At 41.1% G+C, this 13,354-nt stretch overlaps 1 long non-coding RNA gene and 1 pseudogene across 1 annotated transcript in view; one reads left to right on the forward strand and one right to left on the reverse strand.

Annotated features, from left to right (window-relative positions):
• LOC137239696 (uncharacterized) overlaps positions 1–13,354 on the forward strand; it is a 98,616-nt gene that overhangs the window by 55,049 nt on the left and 30,213 nt on the right. The window lies entirely within an intron of this gene.
• On the reverse strand, positions 1,383–12,201 carry LOC137236934 (vacuolar protein sorting-associated protein 41 homolog; annotated as a pseudogene).

Genomic DNA, 13,354 nt, shown 5'->3' on the forward strand with positions numbered 1-13,354 from the left:
AATTTAGTTTGGTGCTATAGTACAAAGTGCACTTGGTTACATACACATATATTGTTGTTGTTGTTTGGGTGGCCAAAAGGCTTATTTCCTGTTCAATTTTTTAAAAAATTGAATTATTTTTATTTTTCACTTGCGGCAATACACAAATCAGTTTTTGACTGATCTAATTTTTGTCATACAAAAGATCACAGCCCTTGGTTAAATTACCAAAAAGTCCATAACGAACGTTCATACATTTCTTTATTTTTTCACTAACACCACTTTCTTCACTAGCCATTACTTATTGGCTTACACAAGTCATTGACACATCTGCATTAGAGCATTCTTTGAATAATTACGTGGGTGCGCGCCGTTGCCACCACGAAAATTGCACATTCTTTAAATTAATTCCTAGCTTTCTCGCAAGCTTCGAGGCCACTTCCTCGAGAGATCTCTCTCAAACACAGTCCTTCGTTTCAGTTCATTTTCACTCAATACTCTCTGCAAAGGCAATTAATCAATTAATACTTCAATAAATTTTCATATAATGGATACCTATACACGCCAAGCAGATGTAGTGACGGAGTATGAAAATGACTTCAACGACATGTCACCTTCACAACACAGTAAACACTCCCTAATATACCAAAGGGATGAGTTAAAAACTCTGTGGGAAGCTACGAAGGTGACATACGAAAAGCTCTTAGGTTCATCAGAGCTTGATTCAAAGGACTTATCGGCTATCAAGAAGAAGCATAAAATGTGCTATTTCAGCTTCCTAAAGTGTCAGGCGGCAATAGCTGAGCTTTTGGAAAATTTTGAAAAGAAAGATAAGAAAGTAGATGTCTCAGATAATATGGAATATCACATGCGCCTGCCAGCATGTGATACGGATATTTTCAAAGGTGACTATATTTCATGGCCGTCTTTTAGGGACATGTTCACTGCCATATATATTAATAATAGTAAACTCCATGCAGTGCAAAAACTATACTATTTAAGGCAAAAAACTCAAGGGGAGGCCAAAGAGATAGTGGAACGGTGTTCCTTAACAACAGACGGTTTCGATACAGCGTGGAAAAATTTATGTGACCGATACGAAAACAAACGTATCTTGGTCAATGCCCAATTAAAAATTCTTTTTAGTTTAAAAGCAGTTGAGAGCGAATGCGGTAGCTCCATTAAAAAACTGCAACGTGAAATAAACAATTGTATCTCAGCGCTTCAATGTCACAAGATTGACATATCAAACTGGGATGCAATTCTAACATATTTGTGCTCCACAAAACTGCCAGAAACCACACTGGCTCTATGGGAACAAACCATAGAAAATAAAACAGAAATTTCAAATGGGCAGATATGGATAAATTCTTATCCAGCAGATTCCAAACGTTGGAAACTGTGGTAGATATAAGAGGGGATACGGTTTCAAAACCCTCTAAGCCACATGCTTCTCGTTCCTCGGCAGATACATCGTCGAAACGATTAGGGTCCTACCAGGCAAGTGCAACAACAGCCAAACCTACGTGTAAGATGTGCAAAAGTCCTGCACATCGAATTTCAAAGTGTGAAAAGTTCTTACGTTTAACACCCAATAAACGGTTTGAACAAATTAAGAGCAGCCGTGGGTGTATAAACTGCCTTTCTGCTGGCCATTCGGTGACAAGGTGCACCAGCCAAATGAACTGTGCCACATGTCATTTAAGACATCATACGCTGCTTCATATTTCGAATCAGCCAAAACCAACAAATACTTCCGACACTATCGGAGCATCTACCTCACGGGAAGTTCAAATACGACGCAATGCTGAAAGAGAAAACGCTCCGATTAATAATGTGAACTCATGTTTCGCAAACACAAATAAAGGGGTATTACTAGGGACAGCTCAGGTCAAGATTCATTTTAATGGTGTTGACTATTCGGCGAGAGCCCTAATAGACTCGGGATCTGAATGTTCATTCATTACCGAGAAACTAAAGCGCAGAATTAATCTGCCATCCAAACACCTGCATGCCCAAGTTTCGGGCATCAATAATACAATGTCTGCACAAGTAAAAGAAGCGTGCAACATACAACTGCGGTCACCAACCGACCCATTAATCGAGATCAATACGATCATGCTGGTTTTACCACAACTGACAGGGAATCTTCCAACTTGCCGAATAAATGCAATGACTAGGCAAGCATTCCCTGACTTAGTACTGGCTGACAAAAGATTCTTTGTCAATGAGCCAGTCGACTTAATTCTGGGCGGAGACATATACCCCCAAATTATGCTAGGCGGTATCAGGAAGGACGTGCTAAACACATTAATAGCACAGGAAACGGTGTTCGGCTGGATTTTGACAGGCCGGACAGATGCGGTTGATACAAATAAGACCCTAGTTTCATATTTCAATGAGGTCACTTTAGATAAACAATTGGCGGCTTTTTGGGAGATAGAGGAAATTCCAAAGAAAAGGAGCATCAATAACGATGACACTTACTGCGAGGAGCTATACAAATCCACAACAGTTCGGAACAACGATGGCAAATACGTAGTCTCCTTACCCTTTAGGAAAGAGTTTAACTTAGGCCCCTCATTAAGAAGTGCGTGCTCTCAATTCTATCGCAACGAGACACGACTTGCGAAAAACCCAGTCCTTCAAACGGAATACAATAGAGTTGTATCCGAATATGAAACTTTAGGGCACATGAAACAAATAGGCAATATTTCGCCAGACTCAAATGACTGTTACTTCCTACCTCACCATGCTGTTATAAAGGAGGGAAGTACAACGACAAAAGTCAGAGTCGTATTTAATGCATCTTGTCCTACCTTACTTACTTACTTAATTGGCGCTTAACCGTCTAAACGGTTATGGCCGTCCAACAAGGCGCGCCAGTCGCTCCTTCGCTCCGCCAACCGGCGCCAATTGGTCACACCAAGGGAGTTTAAATCGTTTTCCACCTGGTCCTTCCAACGGAGTGGGGGCCGCCCTCTACCTCTGCTTCCATAGGCGGGTTCCGATAGAAACACTTTCTTGGCCGGAGCATCATCTTTCATTCGCATAACATGGCCTAGCCAGCGCAGCCGCTGCGTTTTAATTCGCTGGACTATGTTGATGTCTGCGTATAGCTCGTACAGCTCATCATTAAATCTTCTTCGGTACTCGCCATCGCCAACGCGTAGAGGTCCATAAATCTTTCGAAGAACTTTTCTCTCGAACACTCCCAAAGCCGCTTCATCTGCTGTTGTCATGGTCCATGCTTCTGCCCCATATAGCAGGACGGGTACGATAAGTGACTTGTAGAGTATGATTTTCGTTCGCCGAGAGAGGACTTTACTTTTCAATTGCCTACCTAGTCCAAAGTAGCATTTATTGGCAAGATTGATTCTTCGCTGGATTTCAGTGCTGATGTTGTTGCTAATGTTGATGCTGGTTCCCAAATAAACGAAGTCTTTTACTATTTCGAAATTATGGCTGCCAACAGTAGCGTGGTTGCCAAAGCGCATATGCGCTGACTCTTTGCTCGATGACAGCAGGTACTTCGTTTTGTCCTCATTCACCATCAAACCCATCTTTACCGCTTCTTTTTCCAGCTTGGAGTAAGCAGAACTTACAGCGCGGGTGTTTAGGCCGATGATATCAATGTCATCAGCATATGCCAGTAATTGCACGCTTTTATAGTATATTGTTCCAGTGCGGTTAAGTTCTGCAGCTAGTATAATTTTCTCCAGCATCAAATTAAAGAAATCGCACGATAGGGGGTCACCCTGTCTGAAACCTCGTTTAGTTTCGAACGGCTCGGAGAGGTCCTTCCCAATTCTGACTGAGCTGATGGTGTTGCTCAACGTCATTTTGCACAGCCGTATAAGTTTTGCGGGGAAACCAAATTCAGACATAGCGGCATATAGGCAGCTCCTTTTCGTGCTGTCGAAGGCGGCTTTAAAGTCGACAAAGAGGTGATGTGTGTCGATTCTCTTTTCACGGGTTTTTTCCAAGATTTGGCGCATTGTGAAAATCTGGTCGATGGTAGATTTACCAGGTCTGAAGCCGCACTGATAAGGTCCAATCAGCCGGTTCACGGTGGGCTTCAATCTTTCGCACAATACACTTGAAAGGACCTTATATGCGATATTAAGAAGATCTTGTCCTACCACTAATGGCAAAAGTCTAAATGATGCCTTATATCCAGGTCCGATTCTTCAATCCGACCTGACTGTTCTTATACTACGTTGGTGGCTGTTCAAATACGTATTTAACAGCGACATAGAGAAAATGTATCGCCAAATATGGGTCAATGAAGACCAAACAAAATATCAGCGAATCATATTTCGCAAATGCCCCAAAAACCCAATTAACATTTATGAATTGAAAACGGTAACCTTTGGGGTTAATTGTGCTCCGTATCTTGCGATTCGAACGCTGCACCAACTAGCTGATGACGTGGAGGCATCGCATCCAATGGCAGCAGATATACTGCGAAATTGCATGTACGTTGATGACGTACTCGCCGGTGGACACAGCATCGAAATTGCAATCAAGGCAAGGGACGAAATATCATTGGCATTGCAATCGGCAGGTTTCCCATTGCGAAAATGGACGTCCAACTGCAAGAAAATCCTACAGGGTATACCGAAGCAACACCTATTAAGTGAGGATTTTCTTGAGTTTGAAGACACCAGCATGGTAAAAGCACTCGGTATCAGGTGGAACGCCCATTTCGACTACTTTTACTTCACAGCGAAACCCTTTGACAATAACCACGCCGTAACAAAAAGGTCAATACTTTCTGCGATCGCAAAACTTTTCGACCCTCTTGGCTGGCTGGCACCAGTCGTAATTGTAGCCAAAATAATAATGCAAAATATTTGGTTGGAAGGGACAGGCTGGGATGAAGATGTGTCTGAAACTACTCTACATCGGTGGCAATCGTTCATGACGGACTACGAAAAGATCAACGATATACGCATACCGCGATGGGTTCACTACACATTGAAGGACAATGTCGAAATACATGGATTCAGCGATGCCTCGGAAAAAGCATATGCCGCCACTGTTTTCCTGAGGGTACAAACAAAGGATCAAGTCTTCACCAACCTGTTGATGGCCAAAACGAGAGTAGCCCCGGTCAAAACCATATCATTGCCACGACTGGAACTCTGCGGCGCAGTCCTACTTGCAGAAATTATAGAGTCGGCCATAGAAAATATGCAACTTTCAAACATTAAAGTAACCCTTTGGACAGATTCGACTATAGTACTGGCGTGGATCCGAAAACCACCATGTTCGTGGTCAACGTTTGTGGCACATAGAATAACGAAAATCATCGATAAAGTAGGAGACAAAGTATGGCGGCACGTAGACTCCGCGTCAAATCCTGCAGATTTGGCGAGCAGAGGCCTCTACGCTTCGGACCTAATCAACAATTCTTTGTGGTGGCAGGGACCTTCTTGGTTACAAGAAGACAACGAAAATTGGCCAACACAAGAAGAAGATTACAATACGAATATGGAGGAAAAGAGGGTGAAAGTTCATACAACTTTGGTGAAAAATAACTTTGACATTCTGGATAGGTTTTCCGATTTACCAAGGGCTTTGCGGGTTATATCCTATATTCTTCGGTTTTTCCAGAATACGCACCCAAAAACTAAAGCCTCCGTGAAAAGGGATTCTCATGCGATCGCTCCTGACGAAATAGAAAAAACAACGCGAAGATTGATAACAATATGCCAGAGGCAACATTATCAAGAAGAGTACGCAAACTTGAAGTCAGGAAATCTAATAAATGGGAAGAGTGAGATTCTACCCCTGAACCCATATATAGATGAAGAAGGCATCATTCGAACTGGGGGGCGGACTGGGGCATCGAAAGACATGTCCCATAATGAAAGTCATCCCATTATTCTTCCTTATACTTGCAGGTTATCCAGACTTATCGTCCAATCCTCTCATGAGACCACCCTGCATGGAGGGAACCAGCTGATGCTACGTCATATCCGCACTCAGTACTGGATCCCACGCGTTAAAGTCATGGTAAGGTCGGTTATCCACAACTGTAAAGTCTGCACTATTTACAGGAAGCGGACACAAACGCAACTTATGGGGATCCTTCCGAAAGAGCGCACCACCTTTACTAGGGCCTTCACTAACACTGGGGTAGATTTCGCGGGACCATTCGATATAAAATCCTACAGAGGGAGGGGATGTCGAATTTCGAAAGGATACGTCTGCCTGTTTGTCTGCTTTTCGACGAAAGCCATCCATCTAGAAGCGACAAACGACCTTAGTTCCGGGTCCTTCCTAGCTGCCTTCGCCAGATTCGTATCCAGACGGGGCTGTCCAAAAAACGTTTACTCCGACAATGGTACTAACTTTGTCGGAGCTTCTCGATCTTTACGATCCGAGTTTAAAGCATTTCTGCGTGAAGCAAGGGACGGAACGTTGACTAAATATAGCCATCACATTATAGAATGGCATTTTATACCGCCAAGCGCTCCTCACATGGGAGGTTTGTGGGAAGCGGGGGTAAAAAGTTTTAAGACCCACTTTAAAAAGCTCGCGTCCGATCATAAATATACTCTCGAAGAGTTTACAACCCTCTTATGTCGAATTGAGGCCTGCCTCAACTCGAGACCTCTAAGTCCCTCATCCAACGACCCTTCCGACCTGGAGCCGCTTACTCCAGGCCATTTCCTCGTAGGCGGGCATCTTTTAGCTCCACCTGAACTCGACTGTAGTGAAAACCCTGCCTCCATTGTAAACCGATGGCAAAAGATGAAAGCCCTTCATCAAACCTTTTGCAAAAGATGGAAATCGGAATATCTCACCGAGATCCAGAAAAGGTATAAATGGAAACATCCACAATCCAACGTAAAACCCGGGGACCTAGTCGTCATAAAAGAGGACAGCCTACAACCAAACGAGTGGAGAATGGGGAGAGTCGTCAACACACATCCAGGTTCCGATAACCGTGTACGTGTTGTTGACGTCAATACAATTAAGGGACAAATTACAAGACCAATAGCGAAACTGGTACTACTTCCGCCCAACGACAACGAAAATGAACTTTAATAGTCCATATTCCTTTATCCCAAAAAACCCAGCTCTCGTTCACCCCGAACGAGGCCAACACACAAATCACCCAGCTCTCGTTCCCCCGAACGAGGCCAACACAACCTAACGCAGACTCACTATCTGCCCCAGAATACAATTGAATTAAAAGTATTTTCGAATATAAAATTAAGATGCACGTCGTAAAGGTGTAAAAGTGCAAATAAATGTTGAACGAGCCGACCCAATAAAACCGCACGGCGTTCTTTGCCCTAACCCAAAGAAGCATGCGTTGCGACAATGTAAAGCATGTGTGCAAACGTCGAATCTAAATGTTACGCAGAACAAAAATTGGAAATCGAGTTAGTTTTTCACGCAGCAAATTCAGCTTGGGTTGCTCTCATGTAACTTGTATGTACATGAGACATTTTTTGACAGAAAATTACTTGCGTGCGTTTATATTGGGTTGGCTGTAAGAAACACAAGGTGGTGTTCTGAATAGCAATCCGGCCTGTTCTGGATTCCGACTCGCTTTGAAAGGTCAGGCGGGGTTGATTCCGAGTCGATTTCTTTTTGGTGTTCTCAGTTCCGATTTAAACAAATCGATTCGAAGCTGATTTCGTATCGTTTTTCATATCGAGTCGATAATAAAGCGAAACAGCTGTTTTTATTTATTTTGGTTTTGGTTAAATTAAAATTGTGCAAAAATTTGAACAAAATGCCAGCACCAATGGTTTTCGGAAATGCAGAGGCAACAAGACAATTGCAATTTTGCATAAAAAAAAAAAAAAAAAAAAAAAAAAAAAAAACGCTAAAGAATCGATCGATCGAAATTGAGAACACGTCACCTTGCTTTCGACCGGAATCGCTTTGCTTGGGTGGGACAATTTTTTGATAGGAGTTTTCAAGTTGAGATTTATTATACTAAATAAAGAAATATTCCGGCAAAACGTTGTAATAAATTTTCCAAATAAAATGAATAACTTAATAAAACTTATTTGTGGGGAAAATAATGTAAGGATCTGTGCTTAATGGGCTAAATACTTTCGATTCCGGAGAACAGGTCCGAATCTCAGTTTGAATATCCTAATATTTTCCACATAAGACAATTAAAAGCGGAACATTAAACTAAAATAAAGTGACTAACACAAAAGGGTATTAACTCAGATTTCTGCACACTATCCTTTGCGCATTGCATTCCAACCAAAGAAATTTGGCAAACTATTTGGAACATACTAGAACCGGGAGACTTGGGTGTTGAAGTATTAAGCATCAAAATCAACATTTCAGACGCTATTTTACAGTTTTTTTTAAATAAAATGCATTTTCAAACCCTACTCATACGTACATCTATCTTCAACTTAAGTATGCTTTGTGAATTTATTTCAAGAGAGTAGCTAAACCTGGAGCCTACTAAAGAATTTGGCATCGCGGACTTCGTTTACTCTTTCAGCAAATCGGGATAAAGAATTTTTGAAAAGAAGAAAAGCTGCACCCATCTCGGGTAACTTAACAACTTGAGGTCAATTTGAAGCATGCCCGACTTGGGCCATTTTATTTAAATTCATGGTTATTTTCTATTTTTTGGAAAAAAGTTATGCGTAGAGAGCATGTAAAAGGCAAAAAATCAACAAATTAATCTGGCTCAGGATCCTTGCAACGAGATGATGGCGTATCTGAGCAACATTATGGCTCATTGCCGCGAGAGATTTCGAATCTTAATTTACTATTACTCACCTGATCGATATCCATATAATAGCGTCCCTCTTCGACCGCTCCTTGTATATCATAATGCAGCGCTGCAGCTTCTGACGTTGGTACGTTGCCATCGTCGGGCAATAGCGAAAGAGTTGTATGAGTTAGCCATGTTGATTACACAATCTTCCCTCAGAAAAAAAAGAATATAATTATATTAATAAGCCTTCAGTACCTCCAAGATGTAATTTTATACACACCTACGCTTCCTTTGTGTGATATCCACCGGCAAATGTAGGACAGACCGGGCTGGGATTGACTCAACCTTCATTATTTGAATTGAATGAGCTCGCGCACGATGACGAGCACCCATATCACGATAACATTGTGTAACTGCACCACCAACGTTCAAATCACGATACTCGCGGTACATGATGTGCGCACCAGAACGCGAATCATAACGCAACCAAATGCCGAAGCTCTTTATCTTGGTTGGAGAAGTCTCATACACCTGTTTCGGCGATACAATTTCACCGATGGTCTTTTTTTTATCTAATTCAGCAGTAGTAAAAAGTCGTCACCTTAATTTTTATCAAAATCGCTGGGATTGCAAAATTCGCAGTGATCAGTATCCAAGGCGCCAGGTGCACAATTATGATGATATGCATGTCCGCATAGGAAAATAATAATATCTTTAAGCGGTGCCATATTTTCGTTCGTACTAATAATCGATCGATGACATTTCAAACAATACTCGGAGGCCGAAGCATAACGGCCACGATTTTGTGTATTTACTACTTTTTCATGTTGCTTATAATAGAATTCAAATTGTACTTTTTGCATGCTTTTACGAATTTTCACCTGCAAACGATAATCCCACAAAAGCTTTACTACAGCATTTCGTAAGCCTGGTATACTTTGACCAAGCTTGATTTTTTCAACAACTGCGACTGGATCCACATAGTCAACTATGCCATCCAGCAGTTTCAATACAATTCCCGGATCTTTAACAGACTCATCAATCAATATATTCCATAAGTCCGAGTCGTTATGCTCTTTACAAAACTCAATAGCCATTTCAATATTTTTTATCTTCTCTATAATAATATTTAATGCTCCTATCGGATTACCCATTTGACCCAACAAATACACCATTTCAGGATAGAATAATTCCCGCTTACATACGTCTAATGCTTCTTGCATTGGATAGTGATTTGATTCTTTTAAAAATGGTAATAGTTTTTCACGTTCGTATTTTGCATATAAATTCACTAATTTCCAATGGTATTTGCCACTTTTATCAAATTTATCCAATTCATCCAAATACCAATATAAATACTCTTGATTTTGTTCCAATTGTTGTACAACAATTTCTGGTGAAATTTTATTTTTTTCAAATAAAATCTTAAAGGCACGCTCCCGATCTAACTGTATGAGTGGTATAATCATTTTATGTATTGCATCATAACGATCATAACGTCGTATCATTTAAAATACGTCGGCATTTTGTAACTTTAAGTACATTCTTAATGCACTTTCATAGTCGCGCTTACGAAAATTGTCATGAATTGCATTAATGACCGCAGTGCAATTGTATAAATGTGATGGCCATTCCTTGATAAGATTCAAAAATCCTTTGGCATCGTATTTTAAATACTCATATAGTACCACCTCGTACACATGTGGATCAAGCTTACAATCATCGGCGGTAGGTGGATAAGCGCTAACTGAACGTAATTGTTGGCACCTAACAAATTTGAAAACTTCCTCCTCCCAAAGTGATTTTTATTGCCCAATACGCGCAGACATAATTCCGCAGCTTCGTCGTACTGCTTCTGTGCGAGTGGATGATTTATGTACAATTTGGCCACAGACAGCAATGATGTGCTACCGCCATGTGTTGATATAACTTCCATTGCCTCTTCAAATTTACGATGGTCGATCAACCATTTAACTCTGTCCTCTGTTTCATATAGGCTAGCAACAACTATATCCTTTGGTGCAACAATGAAGTACCGATTTTCATCAATGATACAACCCAAACTATAATCATTAACCGTATATTCCTGATAACCACGCAATGAAAGATTGTCAGTACAAATCTCCTCACAAGAATTCAGTTTATGTTCCATAACGCAAAGAACTGGTCTCAATGACGTACGCTCTGCATCCTTTTCTTTCGGGCAACCCAATACCACCAATTGGTTGGATGTAAGTGGCGCCAATTCAGAAATATAGAAGTTTGTTTGAAAAGTTGATATTGGGTCTACTATATAACCGGGCAATTCTCTGGAAGCAACTTCAACTGAATTTCGTCTACGTATAACACAGATGCGTATTGTATCGACCCAACCTATAAGCAACGTAGTTGCATTTGACCAGCGAAAATTACAACGAAAATTCTCCAAGCGTGCGTTAGTTGGTTCTTCCCATTTCATGAGGCCAAGTGAACATTTTTCATTTAAATCATAAACACGTACGCCTAGATAACTGGCCCATGCTATAAAGGATCCATTCCAACATACTGATAGAACGTAGCCTTCGGCGCTATATAAAACAGTTGATTTAAGTTTTTTAAGGAAATTTTTCTCATAAAGCGTTAGTTTATCGTCACCTACAACAAATCGTTATCCAGCCGTTATTTTAGGATCCGGATCCAAAGCGACGGCTTTTATTGATTTACCAAAACTTAAATTTTGATTATTTTCATCGCTGAATATGCCAGTTATATTTACCTTGCCATCATCAGAACAAGTAGCTATGTACTCGGCCTTTGCGTCAACATCTATATTATTGACAGCGACAGTGTGTGAAAATTCGTTTGGTTTATCCCCCGAGAGATGTGAAGTCACTGTATTACCTTGATGGTCAAATAAATAAATACGACCCAGAAAAGTGCCAAACATCAAAAACTTTGGGTGCGCCGCACTACATGTAACCACATCTGTATTAAGCATTTTACGCAAATCATTGGCAATACGATGATATTTAAACTTGGGCTCGATTTCATCTTCAGTACTTTCGGTTTCTGTATCGCTGTTATTAATTGGCTCTTGATCGGCAGCCATACCTGAAATGTGCAAATGAACTTTTTTTGAACTTTTTCAATTAACGCAAGAAGTACCAAAAAACGCGATTTGGCCACAATGTTATCCGGGGCAAAGATACGCATTTCGTACAGTGGAGTTTGTGGCTCCTTCTCGGTTGGCAATTTGCGGCTAAGCACGTCGTATTCCGTCAAATCTCCCTTGGACTTCATTTTGGCAGCGTTTAGAGAAAACGATACGTCACCTTAAACGTTTTTTTGTGCCTCAACGCTTTGTTCACGATATAATGGCTCAGCCGCTTGTTTTAATTGCATGTTGTACCATGACACCTTCAACAGCACTGGATACCTGGAAAGAAAAAGAGAAATAAATTAATAAAAAACCATATTACGCATTATAGAAATTTACTCACCACCGCGTGTTTTATCTCAATGATTTTTTTTTCATTCAGGAAATGAAAAAATTGTAGCAAATGTCAAATGTCTACACTTTACTTCTGACAGTCAATGCATGGCAACACCGACATTAGGCCTCATGCGCAGCAATCATCTCGCGCACTACACGTCACGTATTACATGCCGCACGACATATCGAGCACAATACGCCACACATGTCGCGTATTACATATCTCGACCAATCATTCATTTGGTCGAGATTTAAAATACTTAATCCAACATTATCGACAATACACGTCAAAAATAATGTTGAATGGTGGAAGTGCAACTTTTTAATACCTTTTCAGCCAGGTTTGAAACCGTTCCGTGTGGTGGCAGGCCACTTGTTGTGAAAACAAAGTTCACCACAAATCAAAATAAATCTTTAGGACTACTTCGGCGACAGCTACCGACATAAAATAAATTATAAAATCCCTACAAAATTTGGTCACAAAACCCAATCACGCCCATGCAAGTGTGACTAGGAATATAACCTATGACCTGGTAAAATGACTAGTCAAATGACGTGGAGTGACGAGAGCGTTTTTGCAGGGATGTACTAGAGGCGCTAAAGCACCAGCCACATCGTATGGATGCGTGCTAAATCCGTTTTTTCTTCGTTTTTACTTATGGCCCTTAATTTTTATTTCAATAAAATGTTTTTTTTTCTTGCGAAAATATATGAGAGATAATATTTTTTTTGGCTTACGCCACCCAAACAACATTCCGCCAACCTCAATTTGGGTATGATCAATGATATCAATATTCTTTCAGATCATGACCCGCTACCAAACTTTACTGGCCAAGTCAGAGGGAGGCGCAACGCGTTTCGACGTCGCTTGCCAGCTCTGCGGCAGGGACCATAGTCTACGAATCTGTCCCGAATATCGGAAAAAATCTCCAGAAGAGAGGTTGCGGGCAGTGCTTTTATATAAGTACTGTCCGAACTGTCTGTCACCCTTCCACCGGGTAAACAAGTGTAGCAGCAAGTATCGCTGCAAGAGGTGCCAAGAGAAGCACCACACCACGCTTCATTTAGATGAGCGTCAGCCGGTATGCGACGAGACAGCCACAAATGGCGACGACAACACGTCCGACGACGCGTTGTCAATCAACCTATCGGGAACGGCTAAATCCTGGGCTCAGCAGGTGGAGGAGGAA

This window comes from Eurosta solidaginis, chromosome 1 (assembly GCF_040869045.1).
Source record: "Eurosta solidaginis isolate ZX-2024a chromosome 1, ASM4086904v1, whole genome shotgun sequence".
Taxonomy (NCBI): Eukaryota; Metazoa; Arthropoda; class Insecta; order Diptera; family Tephritidae; genus Eurosta; species Eurosta solidaginis.